Source organism: Dermacentor variabilis, chromosome 3 (assembly GCF_050947875.1).
Source record: "Dermacentor variabilis isolate Ectoservices chromosome 3, ASM5094787v1, whole genome shotgun sequence".
Classification (NCBI taxonomy): Eukaryota; Metazoa; Arthropoda; class Arachnida; order Ixodida; family Ixodidae; genus Dermacentor; species Dermacentor variabilis.
The window spans coordinates 219,191,528-219,211,617 of NC_134570.1; the positions used below are offsets into that span (position 1 = coordinate 219,191,528).

General features: G+C 48.7%; 1 pseudogene; it reads left to right on the forward strand.

The window, feature by feature from the left end:
* Nucleotides 1-4,184: 4,184 nt before the first annotated feature.
* Nucleotides 4,185-20,090, forward strand: part of LOC142575027 (uncharacterized) — a 98,151-nt pseudogene continuing 82,245 nt past the window's right edge.

The window sequence follows — 20,090 nt, forward strand, 5'->3', positions numbered from 1 at the left end:
CAGCTGCCTTCCCCCTTTGCGTAGCTCCCAAGGCTTTTTTTACTTTTTCCGGCGTTACTTGTGGGATTTCGAATTCCTCTAGAATATTTTCTCTTCCATTATCGTCGTGGGTGCCACAGGTACTGTATAAATGTCTATAGAACTGCTCAGCCACTTGAAATATCTCATCTATATTAGTAATGATATTACAGGCTTTGTCTCTTAACGCATACATCTGATTCTTGCCGATTCCTAGTTTCTTCTTCACTGCTTTTAGGCTTCCTCCGTTCTTGAGAGAATGTTCAATTCTATGCAAATTATACTTCCTTATGTCAACTGTCTTACGCTTGTTGATTAGCTTCGAAAGTTCTGCCAGTTCTATTCTAGCTGTAGGGTTAGATGCTTTCATACATTGGTGTTTCTTGATCAGATCTTTCGTCTCCTGCGATAGTTTGCTGGTATCCGGCCTAACGGAGTTACCACCGACTTTCATTGCACACTCCTTAATGATGCCCACAAGATTGTCGTTCATTGCTTCAACACTAAGGTCCTCTTCCGGAGTTAAAGCCGAATACTTGTTCTGTAGCTTTATCTGGGATTCCTCTATTTTCCCTCTTACCGCTAACTCATTAATCGGCTTCTTATGTACCAGTTTCTTCCGTTCCCTCCTCAGGTCAAGGCTAATTCGAGTTCTTACCATCCTGTGGTCACTGCAGCGCACCTTGCCGAGCACGTCCACATCTTGTATGATGCCAGGGTTAGCGCAGAGTGTGAAGTCTATTTCATTTCTAGTCTCGTCGTTCGGGCTCCTCCACGTCCACTTTCGGCTATCCCGCTCGCGGAAGAAGGTATTCATTATCCGCATATTATTCTGTTCCGCAAACTCTACTAATAACTCTCCTCTGCTATTCCTAGTGCCTATGCCATATTCCCCCACTGCCTTGTCTCCAGCCTGCTTCTTGCCTACCTTGGCATTGAAGTCGACCATCAGTATAGTGCATTTTGTTTTCACTCTACCCATCGCCGATTCCACGTCTTCATAGAAGCTTTCGACTTCCTGGTCATCATGACTGGATGTAGGGGCGCAGACCTGTACAGCCTTTATTTTGTACCTCTTATTAAGTTTGACAAGAAGACCTGCCACCCTCTCGTTAATGCTATAGAATTCCTGTATGTTACCAGCTATATTCTTATTAATCAGGATCCCGTGTCCTAGTTCTCGTCTCTCCGCTAAGCTCCGGTAGCACAGGACGTGCCCGATCTTTAGCACTGTATATGCTTCTTTGGCCTCCTAACTTCACTAAGCCCTATTATATCCCATTTACTGCCCTCTAATTCCTCCAATAGCACTGCCAGACCCGTCTCACTGTATAACGTTCTAGCGTTGAACGTTGTCACGTTCATGTTCCAATGGAGGGCTGTCCGGAGGCCTGACCTGCTATAGTTCCCAATTGAAGCTTAAAGGGACCTGCGTTATGACAGCATGGGATTGGACAAATGCACACCTTTGACGGAGTGCTTGTTAGTTGCAAATACGTCTCACGAAATGCCTTTATTTAGCAAAAACGTTATTCCGTCAAATACATTTTTTCTGCGTCATATCACGAATAATAAACGCGTACGCTTTTTCTAGATTATTGTTCGGCGCTAACACACGTAACGACAGCTTGCAGGGGGCTACGGGGACGCCTTGCGTGGTATGCCGGCAGTTTCGTATGTACTAAGTTGTCGTTATGCAAAAAACGTGAGGCGTGCAGACAGGACACAAGAGAAGTCGACAGGACGAACGCCATTTTTGCATAACGAATCCTTACCAACTAGCTCAGCTTTCTGTCGTACTAAGTTTGGGGTTTGGGGGATTATTAGCAGGTTTGGGGGATTATTGTTTTTTTTTTTGTCATCGGCGCAACCGAGGCGACCAGACCGCCTTTTGTAGGACCCCTGTGCATTCTCTGCCCCGCGCGTGCAGGCTTACTTAAAAGGCGGGATTGCGAATACTCCAAAATATCTGGTGTATCTGTGCAAGCCTATGTCCACGATGTGTTGACAGTGTATGTGGTATTTCTGTGCAATGCCGCGTCCACGAATTGCTGCCTGTGTATGTATGCCGACAGCGCCGTATGGCCAGCTGCCGTAGTCTCTCCCATGTTCATGAACGGACAATGGAGGTCCGGCACGGACGCAAGGGTGTGCGTGCGTGTTGCAATACGAGTGCGAGAACTCTATCAGCAGGGAACAAGTACCCGTTCCCTCGCCCCTAATTAAAAGGGTGGCGGCCAAGACCTTGGGAGGAGCCAGTATACAATTGGGTGAACTTGATTGGATCCTTACCAATATCTACCATCCTCTCACCCGGGACACTAGAGAAAGGAGAAGTTGTTTACGCGCAGGTTTTAGACCGAGTCTAGAGTCTAGAGTCTAGAAGCGGAACCTACACTCTGCTGAAAAGCGTCAAGCAGCTAGTGCAGTCCAGTATCACCTGGGCTGCCTAACCGCGTCTGAACTGCGATATACTTGTTGGCGTAAGAGACGACAAACCAACGTATGCAACGAAGCTCACGGTAGTTCCCCTCCAGTTAGCTCGACCTGCTGGAGGGAAGGCGTTGGACCTAGACTCCTGGGAAACCCTGCCCAGCAATCGCATCCACCGCAACGAGATCGGCTTGCCAGCCTCCTTCGGTAACGCTCTGAGGTCGACTCCACGTTTTATGGACTTGCTGCAGCTTCCCGGCGATGCGAACGCCATCATTTGTTTTCTTTGAACTCTGTTTTGTTGACCACGTTAAGTGTCTTTTTGTAGTGTTCATTCCCATGTATACTGGTAACTGTTCGTTGTATTTCTTTTATATTTATAATTGATCTAGATTTAGTGCATGCGTTAGCGTTGGTTTTTCGTGTTTCATTTAATTTTTGTGTCATTGTAAGTCGATAAATATTGTTTTTCTGTCTTTCTCCCGACTCTGACTTCTTCGCTGTGTTCGCTTGAGTACAGAGCGACCAACCGGCTTGTAGACCCTGTCGAAGACTTCGCGCCTTCAGCGAACGGGTGACAAGCCGTGACATGGGCCTAACATAAAGAAGCTATACTAGCTCAACTTGCGCTTGAAGTTCGCTAGCGTGTATGGCAAGCAACGCGCGCACTGCGGTACTTTGCAGGACACGACATGAAATTCGCTTGTGCACTGCCCTTCACATAGAGTGTCTGCTCGAACACGCAGCCAGCGTTTTCTTCTCGCCGGCCAGCTCTATCTGAACAGCGGAGACAGAGAATAAAAGAAAAGGTCGAGAATGTTGACAGCCAAGGACAGGGTAATTAAATGTGTAGATAAGCAACCAGGAGTGATCAAGAAGAAAGTGACAGAAACAGAGACAGTGAATTGAACTCAAAAATTTTAAACAACAATATACCATGGAGATACATGCAAGAATGGGAAGAAAGAGATCAGAAGAGAAAATCTGCGCGGTAATGCTAAAGGCAGTGCCTTTCTACTTGAGGCCCCAGCCCCTTGCTTAAGGACAAAAATATGCCGGAGCAAATATGCACAACAAGGTAAGGCATATGTCTGCTGCAGCAAAAATTCGGAGACCACTCAGTACATCATAATTTAATGCCGAGTTACTCCCTTAGTGAGACCCGTAGGTAACGTACACCTTCGAAAAGCTCTAGTATTAAAAGTGGACGGAAGCATCGAGAGGTCATCAGTTGAGATAAGCAGAAGACGTTTACAGTACTGGTGGCAAAAATTTAAGCAGGGAAGGGATTGTTATTGCTACGCGAACTCAATAAATCATTATGACTAGGTGCGTTACAGGTGTAGGTAGCGCTACAAGGTAGATAGAGAAGTATCGAGGAGAAAAAGATTAAGCTGTTGCATGCAAAGCTGCTAGAATGAATAGCATGTATTGCAAGCCTGGTTAACTTAAGCAGGCCAGGCGACTATGTGCCACCGCCCCGTTTAAAAGGGGACGCCCATAGATCGGGTCGTCCCTGGCCAACACAAAAGTGTTTCTCTTCTTCGGCAGCGTCCCCACCGCGGCTCAGCCCTTACAGCCGCTCAGCCACCGGAGCGGGTCGACAGGTTCCCCGAGATTTCATTTTTGAATTGACCTAACTTATTTTTCATATACTTTCTGTACTTGCGTGTTCCAAGTCTATATGCGCTTTACCGCTGTTCTGATCATGGTACACGTAAAACTACCGTAACATGAATCGGTGTCGGGAATTGAGCGCTCGCTTGGAGCGTGTTTCACTGACGCAGCGGCACCTTGCAGGCGCCTACTACGACTACAAGGGCAACCTCGACGAGTGGTGGACGCCAAAGATGCGGCGCGGCTACGCGGCCGGTGCCGTGTGTTTCCGCAATCAAGCCGACTGGTTTGTGAACCCGGCTACGGGCGAAGCGGTGGGTGCAGTCTTTTCTCGCCTACATGCTATTTTTGTCTTTGCATAACAACAGCAATAAAATGGTAATGATCGCAAGTGAAACCTGGCTAATAACACACAGCTCAATTCCCTTCAAGAAACCTACACGCACAGAGAATTCCGCCATTTGTGCTTGCGCATTCGTCCACGTTTTTTACGTTGGTAAGTGTTTGTGAAATTAGTACAGATTTACAGAAATAACCACAAAAATAAGTCCATGAGTTCGAATTATTCTTCAACGGTTTAGCCAATCAGGACGCATTCAATGCATTTTGCGCAGTGCACTGGTGGAGAATCGGACGTATGTTTCCTCCAACTAACGCCACTGGATTTCCTTCTCCGCCCACACCTCACCAACACACCACTCGGTGTTTCTGTTCACGAATTAACAAGAATTCGCAACAACTCACTGCTTTCTAAAGCACACATACAGTTATACACACGCCGACATTAACAACAAGTTCCTGAATAATCTGCGCGTCGTCGTCCCCGGCGAAGGATAATCGCAACGATTTCATTACGTTAAAGAGTCTTTCTATAGGATTCGTGGCTTACACACCAAAACGTGCAGTACAGCGGCGGAGGTATTGTCACTCCCACGCTCAGGTGAGTCTAATGCTTTATTTTGCTTGCCTTTCAAACCGGGAGCAGGCACCGGTGGTGCGCTTCCACGTTTACATTGCTACACGGAGGCCCGGGCCTGAGGGTGGCAGCAGGCGTTGTGAGGTTGCAGACAGCGGATGGCTGCAGAGGCCCTGATGAGAGCGGCGGTCTGATGCGCAATGCCGCTAGAGGGCTGTAGACAAGAACGATATGATATGTATACGAAGAACTGCTGAGCAATATGTAAGAAAGTAAATGCTCTGAGAGAGTGTCGATGTATCTGTACAGAAAAAAAATGATTCACAGTGGAGGAAAAGAACTAGGAAGGTCACCAGCAATTATGTGGCCTGTAGGGTGAGCAACACAGCAACAAAGAACGTCAAGCGGAAAGTCAGAGAGGCTGAAATAATCTCATGGGCGGTGGAAATGGAAAAAAAAAACCTGCCATGAGTAACTACTTAAGAGGAAAAAACAACGAAATCAGGGAAGAAACAATTTATGATAGCTCAAAGGGAAGCTCATTACTTTTCGAAGTGAGATAAGGATGTCTCAGAACACGCATCTATCAAGCGGTATATAAGAAGGAAGAAGAAGTACGTGCTCGCTGCAGTGAAGCTAGCGAAACAATGGAGCATGTTGTATTAGAATGAGAAATATCTGCCCAGCGGTCGATTTAGGCCCCACTGGACTACTCGAAGGCCTTGGGTTCAGCGATAGCAGGGAGGAACGTAAACATGTTCGCAGTAGAGATTAGTAAGAAGCGATTGGAAGATTGGTGGGAGGGAAGTAAGGAAACGACAAAAAACGGAGACGTACAAAAGCAAAGTTCACAATAGGGGTCAGAAAATTTTATGGGAATTTATCTTTCTTTTTTTCTTTCTTTTATTTCTTTTAGCTAGGTAAGACATCAGGCAATATAATAGCAAGAGCTTGGCGGCGCAACCCACCGTCCCGTTCCAAAGGTGACGCTCATCCATCCAACGGTGGTGTGCTTTATTTGGTTCCCACGGCACAAGTTTACGTGCTGCGGACGACGTGCACATGACTGTTTGACTTGCAGGAAGGAGAACCGTAGGACATGCCTTCGCTGTCGTAGGCTCCGTTAACACGCTCGATGCCACGTTATCCTCACTGCCCTTCGCATATAAAGATTGTTTCGGCGGTTGATCACTTCAAGTCCTTCGTACGGCGACGTTAGTCATGGCCGGATGCCTTCTCGGCGCGCGGAAACATGGCCCGATGAAGCAAGGTCTTGCGGAAGCGTCGTAAGAGGATGGTTGGCAGGCTGGAGTTGGCCGTAAACCTTGGAATAGTAATCGTAGCTGGTCGATGTGGTCACAACTGTAAGTTGCGACACGGGGAAGGTGAAGAGGAGCTCCTTAAACCATTTCCGCCATAGTGCACGCGAGGTGCTTCTTGATGTCCGAGCGAACGCCAAGCAGTACGATGGGACACTCTTGAATCCCCAAAGCTGAGGTGTCCTGGGTAAAGAGCGCTGTCTTTTGCAGCGGGCACAGACACTCAACCATTCCTTTCGCGGAGGTGCGTAATGCAGTCGTGTGAACGTGACGTGGGCGTACCGGATACGCTTCAGGCCACCGGGTATAGCGGTCCATACAGGTGAGGATGTAGCTTTTGCCGCATGATGGACTTAATGGGCCGACAATGTATATGTGAACATAGTCAAAGCGGTAGTCAAGCGCGCAGAATTCCTAAAGTGGTGAATTTGTGTGGCAGGGCGTCTTCGCGCGCTCACAACAAGCTTACGTGCCCATCTCCGAACGTCATTGGTCATGCTGAACCACACAAAACGAGTATGCAATGAGGCCCTGAGTGGCGCGGACGCTAGGATGGCTTGAGTCAGTGTGGCGAAGGTCTGTTGACGGTAGGGGGGTGGCACAAACAGGCGCGCACTGTTAGTGGACACGTTATACACCTGTTACCCGAGTAGAAAGGCAGTGGTACTTCAGACAGCAAAGGGGACGTGGAGCCGGCACGCAGAAAGGCCGTGGTACTTTTTATTCCAAGTTGCTAACTTGCACACCGACATTAACTACTACCCTACACGGCACCATTCATACTGCTCCGTGTCTTATCTACGTACGAACTACGGTTTTCAAACTTTAAAGTATACTTTGCGTTCTTTACTAAATAGGTTTGACTCATCATACACCTCGCTCCGTGCAATTTTTTATAATTTTCTTCCAGACATATTTCATTAATCTTTCATTTTGTGCATTTCCCTGCCAGTATTTACCTCTTATTTGTATTAATTGTCTACAATGAGATGTTATTGTGTTTGTTGTATGGTTCATTCTATGCTGCACCGCGTTTTGTTTTTGAGTCTTCCTTGTAAACAAAGTTGCCCTGTGCTGTCTGTTTTTGTACCCACCGCTGCACCGATGTGCACACGCGGGCAGGGAGCACTGCCAAGTTGCGATTTAGTGACTTTTTTTTTCTCGTCTCCTCTGCCATGTAATCAGGAATGCAAGTCTGGAGTAAAGGGATACTCAGATCGCGAAACTTACTGTCATGACGTTGTATCTCTATGATTTTCTCGAAGTATACGGCACCAGAGGAAAGGACGCTCAGACGCGAAAGGGCATCGGCTGTCGTTTTGAAATGGCCTTCAATGTGTCTAGGGTCAGCGGTGAATGGGACATGAAATTCAGAGTCGCAGTGTAAAGCACATGACAGTGTTCTGGGATCGGTAAACGCGTATAACACACGATGTGGGATGTTGCGCTGAGTGAGGAATGAATCCCAACCTAGAAAAAGTACGGTGGTTTATCGCCTCAGCAGCAGTATCAGGTGATCGTACCGGCACTTCGCAGGTCCGTTTCGCAAGTAAGTTTTTCAAGCCACGCATCCTGCTTTTTTGTATCGTTGCATCTTCCCTATCACCTGCAGTAGGCGGTGGCAGTGTTCCTTATCGGCCACGCAGTGCAGCCATGTTTCGTAGGGGTGGAGGTGGCGGAGGCTGCGGAGAGCGCGTCGTCGTATTCCAGTTTGTGGGGAATGGGTCGAAGGTAGGCAGTGAGGAGCGTGCATTCGAACGGGCTTGACACGTTTCTGTCGGTTTTAAGTCGCGCGAAAGAAACTGAGCGGGCGCTTTTGTCGAAGCTGTTACAAGACGGCATCGCTGATCAGCCGCATTGGGGCGTCGGGTGGGCGGTGCACGTGGCGTTTGCGTTCTTGCAAAGATGTGCTTAGCTTCACTTCTCCATTTCAGAGAAGCAGGTGCTTTCTTGGGCGACTTCACCGTTGGGGTCAGGGGTATCATTAATGCGAACCAAATTAGGCAGAAAGCGATGATAACCGTTAATAAATCCAAGGAACTCACGCAATTTCCGGAGCGATGTCTCTTGAAAAAAATTGCCAAGAGCTTCGTCCAAATGACCAAAAGTCGAAAGGTCGCGCTTCTTCATACGTGACCAGAGTACAAAAAATTTGATGGTCTGCTCGTTCAAGATGTATTTAGCTGTGTTGGTTCTCAAGCCACGTTCCGAAGTCGAAAGAAGAGCAATCGCAGGTGTTCTCTGTGTTTCATGGTGAGGGTTGTAACAGCGCACCCAAGACGAAGACTACAGAAGGAATAAAACGAGGACACGGCGCTGACTCTGAGGAGGATTCTGACTCTGAGGACGCTGGGGAGAGTCAGCGCCGTGTCGTTGTTTTATTCCTTCTGTTGCCCTTGTCTTCGGTGCGTTGTTACAACCCTTACCATAAATCCCAATCAACTAGCCCGTCTTGCCGTTCTGATGCAATATGCGTTATCTGTGCTATTGTGAAGCTCTATAACGTAGAGCTATTCGAAACTGTTTCTAATAAATTTTTGCAATCAGCCCTCCACAATTTGTCGAAAAACTTTTGGATTTCCTCCTTTTTGCCTGTCTATCAAGTGATGTCATGAAAATCGGGAAATCTTGCAAACTGGCATGATGCGTTTACACGCACTATGCATGTATAAACCGAACAAAAATAACATTTTTTCGAATTTCACACCTTTTTCGCTATTAGCCCTCTGTTGGTCAAATGTTTTCGAGCTGTGCCCACTTTGCCTTTCTATTATGCGATGTCACAAAAGCGCGAAAATCACCACGTGAAAGTGAAGTGTGCGAATTAAAAATGCATCAACATGCTGTTAGGAATGGCCTGCCGAGGTGCCGACATGCAAAGTTTCTCAGCCAGCTGCAGCAGCAGGGGTTGTCGTTTTCTAGGAACCGACCGTCCTTCTCCAGCATCTTGGCGTCACGATGTCTGCTGTGTAAGGAGGACAATACGCCGCGTCAGCGACTCTGCGTCGCGGGAATGTGACATGAGGTCGACGAATCAGGCTTTGTTTCTTTGTTACTGAACTCGCCACCACCGACCTGGTCTGCCGTGAGCGGGGGAGTTCCCGAGGGAAGGTATTTGGCGGCACCTTCCCACGCGCCCTTCAAGACGTAAGCCCCGAGTTCTGCGAAGCTCGTCTGGCCTTGGTGGGGGCAGTGAAAGCTGTGCGTACGTGTGTGAACCCTCTTCCTCCAAAAAGGTGCGTCGACTACGTTGACGTTGGACGCTAAGGATCGGCGGTGAACTGCCGTTTTTCCTTCACCTAGGGATCTAGGGAGGACAGAGTGTTTATAAGCAGCTGTTGTCGGCTGCTAGAGTGTGCTCGTGAGCTGCGTGCTCGTGCTCGACAAGCGGGGTGCTTGGAGCTGTTTGCTGTATGCTTCGTCTTGCGCGCTCCATTTGGGAGCCACGCTAGACTGTCGAATGTATCCCTTGTTTTAATGTAAATATCTGTAAATAAATCCTGTGCGCCCAGTTCCTCCCTAGTTCCTCCCTACGACCTCCAACCCTTAGAATTGGATGCCAGCGGAGCGATCGTCCTACAACTCTGACAATGCCTGACAGACTTAACTTATTAATGAAAATAACCGGAGACAGCTCCGTTCCGAAAGAACTAGAAGAGGTGTGTCTCCTTATGCTTGTGGCACTGGCTGCTCGCAGCTGCCGGAGAGAACGGATTTATTAGCGTATAATTAAAATCTTTATGCGGCAGTATAACGTTGTCGAGCCCTGTTCGCACGTATGAGACATCGCTTTTCGAACTATTCTTCGCTGAGTACTTTCGGAGTATAGACCTTGGTTCCTTTAGGCTGACGACGTTGGACACTCGGTAATTAGTGTATTCTTGAGCTATCCTGTCCGACTCTTGCTTCGCTGCCACCCCCGTGTGCCCCTGTACCCATACCAGCTTGTGTGTGATGACTTCATGTGGTTCCGTGCCTGTCTGTTATTGTGTTTCACAGTCTACTGAAATGAGTATGCGGAGTGCCTGTACCCCGAGAGTGTTCGTCCGTTTTATTCAATTACAGAGGCAACAGGAAGCGGTACCCCCACTGCACAAGTCTCTTAGCAGGGATGAAGCTCTCGCATGGAGACAACTACAAACGGGGTCGTACTCTATCCTCCTCTTGCTAAGTAAAATGCACCCCACTTTATATAAGGGCAACTGTCCATGGTGCAATGAGAAACCCACATTATAACACATACCATGGGCATGTCAACAAACTAACGTATTCCCAGTCATCTCACCCAAGTGCGGAGAAATGGGAGGAACTGCTGTCCAGCGGCCACTACGAAGACCAGATAGGTCTAGTGCTGCGTGCACGACGGATAGCAGTGGCCAGCCGAGCCCTGGACTGAGGGCAGCCTACCATTGGGATAGAGGACGGACGAAGCAGCGGGTGAAGACCTCCGGAGCAAACACAAGGAGGAAGACTACCTTAAAGAAACCGCCCCAGCCGCAAAAAAAAGAAACAATTACAAGAGCTCAGTAGAGTCTTCACTCACTCACTGAGGATGCGTTTTGCGACGGATGTGATCATCCGTTGCACATGGCCGCAATTTTTGACCAAGGTAACCTAGGGAAGGCGGTCTAAAGCCACACTCTGGCTCCACCCCTTTCAGTCAGTTATCTATTGTCACTGTTCTAGCTCAGTACCACCGAAATCCTCTTCAATTCAGCGTCCTCCTCGCCTCTTATTAGCCGATTCGATAAAGGACCCTGTCAAAGTACACAATATTATTTCCTTTTAAATCAAACAAAACGTGACCTCCTAGAAAGGAGGAGCGCATTTTATGGCGCGGTCAAGCAATCATATCGGTCACTGCCGAATTCATACGTCAGCGGTAATGCGAATTTGTCGTCAGCAGATTAGAATAGATACAAATTGGAATCGTTTTAGGTTACCGGGCTACTGGTGTCGAACCGGCCACTAGCAACCAATCTTGGTAGGTGACAACGAAGTGAAGCCGTGGCTTACCTCACTTGTGAAGCGCTAAGAAGTTTGTGCGACGGTCCTCAGGTCAAAGGCATATATACATACTCAAAGAGATTAAAAGGTATGACGATAAACGTCACTGGAATGTCCGATGGACCAGCATATATGTGGTGGTTCGCCTTGACTAAGCCGATCTATCTAAACATAGAGATATCAACTAATAAGGTGGTGGAGTCATGAATTTGCGGAGGCAAATATCGATCGGGTACAATGCCAACGTTCTGTGCACAAGAGTCCGCGCACGAGGGCATGCCTACGGGATCTCTCTTGGAAACCAGGTTCAGGGCTTATGACCTGCTGCTCGACGGTGCGCGAATGATACCTAATTAAAAATATATTGCTACAAGGCGCTGCAGGAGTGACCGATGATGAGAGGACTGATGAAGACTACTACCGCCGATAGTCGTGCGCATGGGCTCCATCTTGTGTTCCTGTCTTCCGCCCGTTGTATATATCTTGTAAACATATTGTCATGCGTCATTTCTCCCCGTCACATTTTGGTCGAGAGTGCTAGCAAACATTATTTTTCTCGTGCTAGTCACGTATAAAGAACAAAGCAGCAATGCTGCGAAAGAAGAAACTAACTTTTATTGGGCGAACCTGCGCCCACAAAAACAGGCTACACTTAAAGAACGGCGACAACGGCGAGCACACTCGGCGATCGTCAAAGTCTGATCGACGGGTAAAGCGCGTCGGCTTTTATACATCAGTCGTCGAATATTCCAGAGTAATCGCTGGGTCTCGCGTGTCTTCCTCAAAGTTCTACACTATTCGCGTCGAGCATAGGTGCAATCCAATTACACAAGGTTCGGTGACAGATGGCGAATGGAACCATCAATAACATTCCAGAAACTTCCTATACATGCAGGCGCGTCCTGCGCTGTGGGATAACATTTGTTAGGTGGGGAAGCGTGGCCAAGCGATAAAGATAAACATGTACACGTGTCAATAGTTTACTTGGCAGGAATGGCACAAGTGTGGTTTCTGAATACGAACAGGAACTTACGAGTTGGGAGGTATGTAAGCAAAAAGGGGGGGGGTGGCTCATCAATCTGTTTAGCAAGCCCATCGGATGCCGTCGTGCTACCCAGAAGGAACTTACACGCCGAGCTCAGACTTCCACCGAGTCCTATGTGACGTACATCCAAGGCGTGCTCGCGCTTCGTCACCAAGTCGATGACACGATGCTGGAAACGGGAAAGTTAGCCCGTATCCTTAAAGGCATCGAATATCACGCGTTTACACATCGGGTTTTTTAAGAACTCATCCACCAGTGTAAGACGTAATCAAATAATAGCGATGCTATAAAGAAGCAAAACGTCGCCGCGTTACTCCGAACTTCACATGTCTTCAGAACACGGCTGTGATACTTATCTGCGAGGATCTCCGACTTCCATGCGTTCATGCTGCGTTCGACAATATTGTGCGCATAATCCGCCGCGAGATTGAAGCTGCCTCCCGAGTTCCCCTTCAGGTGCGTAACCCCGACGAGTCGCATGCAACCAATTCCCTAATCCAAACCGTTGTGAGTAAAGAACTAGCAAACGCTGGACTACAGACGCTTTGCCCAGTCAGTGGACCTGACTATTACCCGCCCGCCGCATGTGAGTTATACAGACGCCCAACCATGCTTCATAGCTATCATAATTCCGCAGAATGGCGCACTTCCGATGACAGGCCCATCTGCTCCTGTTTTGGACGCGGTGGACACATTTCCCGCCATCGTAGCATTGCTTCGAACTCGCAGCCTTCGCAGAGCTAACGAAACATTCGACGTCCAGGTGGTAGGTCCCAACTGCCGGTACACAATGACGACGACAGCCAGCACCATCATCGTCAGAACGATCAGACCACTCTCTTCGCCATCCCGACATCTGCCCAGCTCACCTCTGCGTCGTCGCTCTCCTTATTCCTCATACTCTCGCCGCTCATCGGAAAACTCACGGGCGCAGCTCTGAGAGCTGAGCCTGCCACAACAATCCGACCCGACATTCCTCTGCCCACACTACCTGGACATCACAACCTCATCAACGTGGACGTGCGCGGTATACCTGTCATCGCTCTCTGACACCGGCGCCCACATATCGGTCATGAACTCAAACCTCCGTATTCTTCTGGAGAAAGTTCTTACACTGCTCCGATCGCTGTAGTACGCGAAGCCGATGGTGCGGCTCCGGCTGCTGCCGGGTTGCGTACCTCCCGTCTCATTCTTAGCGGGCACCACACCAGTTTCGTTTTACGTCTTGGATCAATGCTAAGATTTAATGGTCTTAGGGCCTGACTTTCTCTCGCCACATTCGGCTCTTATTGAGTGCTCCGGAGGGGTTACTCAGCTTGCCTTACCTCATGCCGTTGAGCCTTCGGATCCTGTGTCGAGTCGGCTGTGTTCCGCCGAGTACATTCGTCTACCAGATCTAGCCGTGACGTACATCGACGTCTCTCCTGATCCCCTGTGGAAGGCAGCGATCGCATTGTGTCGCCCAATGCTACCGTGCTCTGCTCGCAGTATGTCATGTTCCTGCACTCGGTCATCTGTATAAAGAGCTATGCTGCCTGTCTCCCTATTGTGAATTTCTAACTGTGCCCTGGTGGAATACGCAGGGTATCTCTTACAACCCTAGCTCGTGCCTCCTCATGCTTCCATCTTAACTGAGCCTGCCGCACAGCCTGCTGCTGTTATTGATTCGATGTCCACGATTTTACATGACATAACGAAGATTATCACCACTGACCTACCAGCCGAACATGTATACGTGCTTCGGGGCGTGCTCAGGTCGTAGCAGGACATTTCTTATCTCGGTGACCGACCACTGGGCCAAACAAGAGATGTCAACATCGCATTCACACAGGCAATGCCAAACCCATACACCGATGTCACTATAGCGTAGTCTCATTCGCTGAGCGCCAAGTTATACACAAGGAAGCTAAAACTGGCCCGTCATTTTAGGGAACATTCTTCAAGCCAATGTGCATCTCCTGCCGTACTTGTTAGAAATAAGGACAATGGGTGGTGCTTCTATATCTACGTCCGGAATCTTAGCGAAGTAACAAAAAAGACGTGTACCCCTTACCTCAGATAGATGTCACCCTTGACTGCCTCAGTGGTTCCAAGTATTTTTCTTCGAAAGATCTTCGTTCCGGGTATTGGCAGATTGCAGTTGACTGCATGGACAGTAAAAAGACGCCATTTATTTCACCTGATGTGCTCTATCAGTTTAGGGTGATGCCACTGACTTTCCAAAGCTGCAGCCACATTCAAACGAATGATGGACGCCCTCTTTCGCGGCTTAAAGTGATGATGTCATTCTCTTTTCGCCTACTTTTGACACACTGCCCGAGCGTCTCTCGACAGTTCTTGCAGTGTTCCACAAGGCGAGACTTCCGCTCATTTCGATGAAATGTCACTTCGGCCGCCGGCAACATACTGCGCTCGGACAGCTCGTCGACTCTTCCGGTGTTCATCCTGATCCGGACAAAGTTCGGGCAGTCAGGGATTTTCCTGCGTCCACCTGCGCAACCAACGTTCGAAGCTTTGGAGGCTGCTGCTCCTACTTCCGCAGATTCGTGGGAAATTTTGCTGATATTGCCCGCCCTCTGAGGCACTTTTTGAAAAAGACGGGCTTTTGACTGGGCTCCCGATGGAGCTAGTGCATTTGCTCAGGTGACAACCGTACTCACGTCACCACCGATTTTCGGCCACTTTAATGTGTCCGCCCCAACGAAGGTTCGCACCGACGCTAACGGCCGCGGTATCCAGTGCTCTTTTGGCACAACGACAGCACGGTTGCGACCGTGTCATTGCGTACGCTAGCCGTTTTCTGTCACCTGCCGAACGCAAACATTCGATCACCGAACATGAACGCCTCGTCCTAGTTTGGGCGGTAGGTAAATTTCGTCCCTACCTCTGCGGGCGGCCTTTCACGGTTATCACCAATCACCACGCCCTATGCTGGCTTTCGTCTTTTCGTCGGTCGGTGGCCTCTACGGCTTCAAGAGTACTCTTACACAGTGATGTATACGACAGGCCGACTCAATGAGCGCGCTCATTGCTTATCCCATCTTCCAGTAGACCCTCAGGATTAGCCTGATACCGGTGAGTCAAATTGCGTCATCGCGCTTACCACCTTTGGTGACGTCGCCGAACTGAGAGACATCATTCTCAGCCTCACTGACCTGCCAACTTCACCCTCTTTGCGTATGTTTGTGCTGCAAGATGGCATGTTGTACCGTTAAAACATGCACCTTGATGACTCAAACTGCTACTGGTCGTTCTCAAGCATATGGGCGTGACTGTGCTCGCACAATTGAATGATGTCCGAGTCGCTGGTCCTCTGGGAGTCTCAAAGCATATATGACCGTGTTCGGCTTCCTTTCTTCTGGCCCGGTATTTACCGTTTCGTTTGCCATTACGTTGCATCTTGTAAATATTGTCAGCACCTCAAAGAGCCAGCAGCCCTAGCACCTGGCCGTCTTCAGCCCAATGAAATATCTTCGCCACTCTTTCGAGTTGCTCTTGATCTCTTTGGCACTTTTTTACACCACCGGTACACAATCACGCGGGCTCTCCCTACCACTTGTGCAACCGACATCGCTGACTTCCTTCTCGACGCAGTCATACTTCACCGCGGAGCTCCCCGACAACTCCTTGCCTACTGGGGCCCTACTTTCTCTTACAGGTTCTTCAGGACATCTTGCACATCTGCACTACAAAGCACAAGTTTACAACGGCGTATCACGCTCGAACCAACGGCCTCACAGAGCGGCTCGATAAATGGTCACCGTCTGCACCGACCACCGTGACTAGGATGCCGCTCAGCCGTTGGTCATATTCGCCTACAATATACCGTGCCATGATTCAGCTTGTTCCCCTCCATTTTTCCTCTTGTATGGACGATACCATATACTTTCGTTTGACATGATCCTTCCAGCCGTCCTCCATACAACGTCAGAATATGCCCGAGATGCCATATCTAGAGTGACCGAGGCATGTGAGATTGCACGCCTGTGTCTGACCACTTCCCAAGAAAAGTAACTACGCCTATACGACGTTTGTCATCGCGATGCCCACTTTAGCCCTAGTGACATCGTGCTTCTTTGGAAACCAGCAAGACGAGTTGGTCGTTGTTCTGCTCAGGCCCATGCCGTGTCTTGCGTCAAGTGACAGACGTGACCGACGTATTACAACCTCTCGAAACCTCCACACCAACATGCTCATCTGGTGTAATTCACGGCGCTCGACTGAATGGATATCACTCAAACCTACCAAGCGCCGGGACAGCACCTTCGCCACCGGGGTCATGCTACGAGGCGAAGCAGGAGCGAACGATGATGATAGGACTGGCGAAGACGACGATCGCCCATAGTCGTGCGCACGGGCTCCATCTTGTATGCCTGTCTTCTGCCCGTTGTAAATGTATTGTAAATATATTGTCAAACGTCTTCTCTCCCCGTAACAATATGTTCGAACAATATGGTCGACGGCTTGCTGTAGCGAGGCCGGAGCCAGCAAGGCGTCGCTTCTTGCAGAGCACTGGAAGTTCTGTGGTGACGATGCTGTCTGTAACAGTGCGTCACACTGGCAGTTACAGGTGAGGTTTTCTTAGTGCAGGAGAACTGATAGAATCGAGGAAAATGTGAAAGTTGACAAGTACGGAGCTGCTTGTTCAGGGAAGGACATATATCCGTACGATTGACGAGTTCACACGAGTGGAGATTCACGTTCAGGTCGAAGTTTGTCAGAACCTCCGCTTGAACAATGGCGAAGCACCCATCAGCGATAATAGATATCCATAGAAATGTTTGACAAAGGTCCAAGTCAACTGTGAGCGAGCGCTGTCCCCACGTCGCTATTGTATTCGCCGTATTCGCCGGTGAGCATGCTCGGTCTATGCGTGAAGCAGGAATGACGCTCACGTCAGCTTCTGTATGAACCAAAACACGATGGTCTGCGAATGTATCTGTTACATAAAAGAGGCATCTCGGCATAGCAGGAGAGTCAGGCGCCGCCGAAAGTGAATGGCAGTCATGTTTCTCCGCCATGTACAGAGCTTCTGGCACTTGTATTCGTTGGCTCCAAATCTACTGCGGTAGAAGCAGCAGCCGTCATTGTTGTTTCTTGGTCAGAAATGGAGGGTGAACAGTGTCGTGGCAGTGCTGAGGTGCCGAAGTAGCGGTGATAGACTTTGCGAGCCGGTCTAGCTTCCTTCGAGCCGTGACTGCTGAACCTCGAGATCCGATGGCACTGCCTTCAGTGACGCAACTTCGTGGCCGGTGCCGCAGTATCATGCAATACGGTTGGACAAGCTTGCTTACTCTCTCCGAGGACATATCGTTTACAGCAGCGAAGATGGTCACCATGTTCTGCGGAAGAGGCTAAAGAACAGCTCTCGACGAAGTAGTCTATCGCTGTCTTGCACGCGGTCCTCTAAGACCTGGTGCATGAGATGAAATTGCGGAGGTGGTCGCTCGTTGATGAAACTTCCGCGTTGAGTAGCCCCCTGAGGCGACAGCTCTCGGAAACGGCTTTGCCCGATAGCACCGGGGCATTCAAGTGGTTGTAGGCTATGGTTGGATGCGGAGCTCTCATCACGTCATCTAACTCGTCAGTCTCTTCGGTAGGTCGCGTACAGGTAGCGCATGGAGGTACATCACTCTTTGGGATGTGATGCGGTGCAAATCGAAGAGAGCCTCGACTTGTGTGAACCATACTGTTACGGGCTATTTCAGCGCACTGAAGCACGCATCCTGCCGAGCATGGAAGAATGCGCCAGAAAGACGGTGAAGACGATGATCAGAGTAGCGCTCGTGTTGTTGTTCTGCCATCTAGAATGCAGCCGTCTCTCTCTGTATATATTTTGTAAATACAATTTCCTATCCCTTTTGGCTACGCTCATCCCTGTGGCAATATGGTGGCGTTCTTGGGCCAAAATTGTGGCCTCCAGGCCTGCACATTTACCACTCCGCCCGTGTCGTTCCTGCCGGCGGGCACCAGAACTGGCATTGTCGATTGGGGTATCGGTTGCTGCTGTGCTATCCGTCGACGTGCAGGTCTCCATAATAACCATCCTGATCACTAAGCTATAGGGGGCGAGTAACTCGTGCGCTATAGAAAGAATCGAGCAGTCGAACGACGGATTTAACGTGAGTACCGCGTAAGGGCTGAGGTTCACCTGATGTTTTATTTAGCGTGCTTTCCAAATTGGGAGGTGACGCCGGCTGCGTGGTTTCATGTTTACATTTCTACCGGGAGGTTTGCTGTTACGGGCAACAGCGAAATGTTGCGGTGTAGCTGAGAGCGGAGGCCTACGGAGTCGCCGATGAGCCACGTAACTGAAATTCCTGAATAAACATTGTATTAAAATTAAGACTTCATTCATTGTCGATTACAGGGGCTGTTTGGGGAGCGTAGCGTATACAATTTGCGTCACCCTAATTATTCTGCCAATTTTACCACATTTCCTTTGCAACAGTATATATATATTGTGACGTGGCGTCAGACAGAAAAAAAGAAGGCACGCGCACTGTCCCGGTGATCGTCGCCTGAACGACCCGCCCTCGTAACAAAGAAGCTTCACGGCGGCCGGAGCGCCGTCTCGCCACAGATTATTTATACGTGGAGGAAGCGGCCGGAAAGGACGGCTTCAACCGTGTTACGTGCACCACGTCACGAGGTGACAGCGTAGATGGTGATGTGGTTTATTTATTTATTGTACCCTCAGGGCCAATGGCATTACAAAGGGGAGTGGGGAATAAATTCAACATAGTTTACGGACAACAGCATGAGCAAACAACGAAAATGTACTTGTATACTTGCAGAATATTAGCGGATAACAAACCAAAGTACATAAATATTATTTATAAATATTCAAACCACATATGCCAACGTACATAGATTACAAAAACCAAAGTGCCTAAGGGGCAATAATAAGCAGAGTGCACAATTCAATTTGAGAAGAGCATTCAAACCATAGTTATAAACCTAAGGAAAACAAGAATACGCAAAACGAAATGTCGCATAATGTTTGTTTAAAACGGTTAGCATCACTTCTGGAGGCAACAGTTAAATGAAGGTGATTCCACTCATCAGCTGTCTGCGAGAAAAATGAGTGTAAGAAGGAGCAGGACCTACACGATGGAATCCAAACTTTGTGTTGGTGATCATGCCGAGATTACATGTAATGTGGTGCCGAAAGAAGCTGGTTTCGTATTACCTGGTGATGATATAGCTTATGAAAGATAGAGAGTCGCAAGTGTTGACGCCGCAGTGCTAAGAGTGCTATTTGTAGGTTAGACGTCACTGTGGTGATGCTAGCCGTCCTGTTATAGTTGGATAATATATATCGTATTGAATTGTTCTGCACCTTTCCAAATGAATAAATTAAATTATATTGACTAGGATCCGAAACTGAGGCGCCGTATTTGAGTTTAGTCGGGATAAGTGCATCAGTTTGAGAGACTGTGACGCACATGAAAAATTGCGCCGGAGGTAATGTAATTATCTATTAGCGTTGCTTATTACGTGCGCAATGTGTGTCTTCCAGGTAAGGTCAGATGAGACGTGAACACGTAGGTATTCATAGGATGAAACGTAATCGAGTGGGATGTTGTCGATGTAATAGGCTGGTGGAGTGTTACTAGATATGGATACTCGCACTGACTTACATATTACTTATAGAAGGATCGACATTTGGGCTAGTTGGTACTGGTTGAACATCTTGAAGGAGCAGCGCGAAAACACGATGACAGAATGCAGA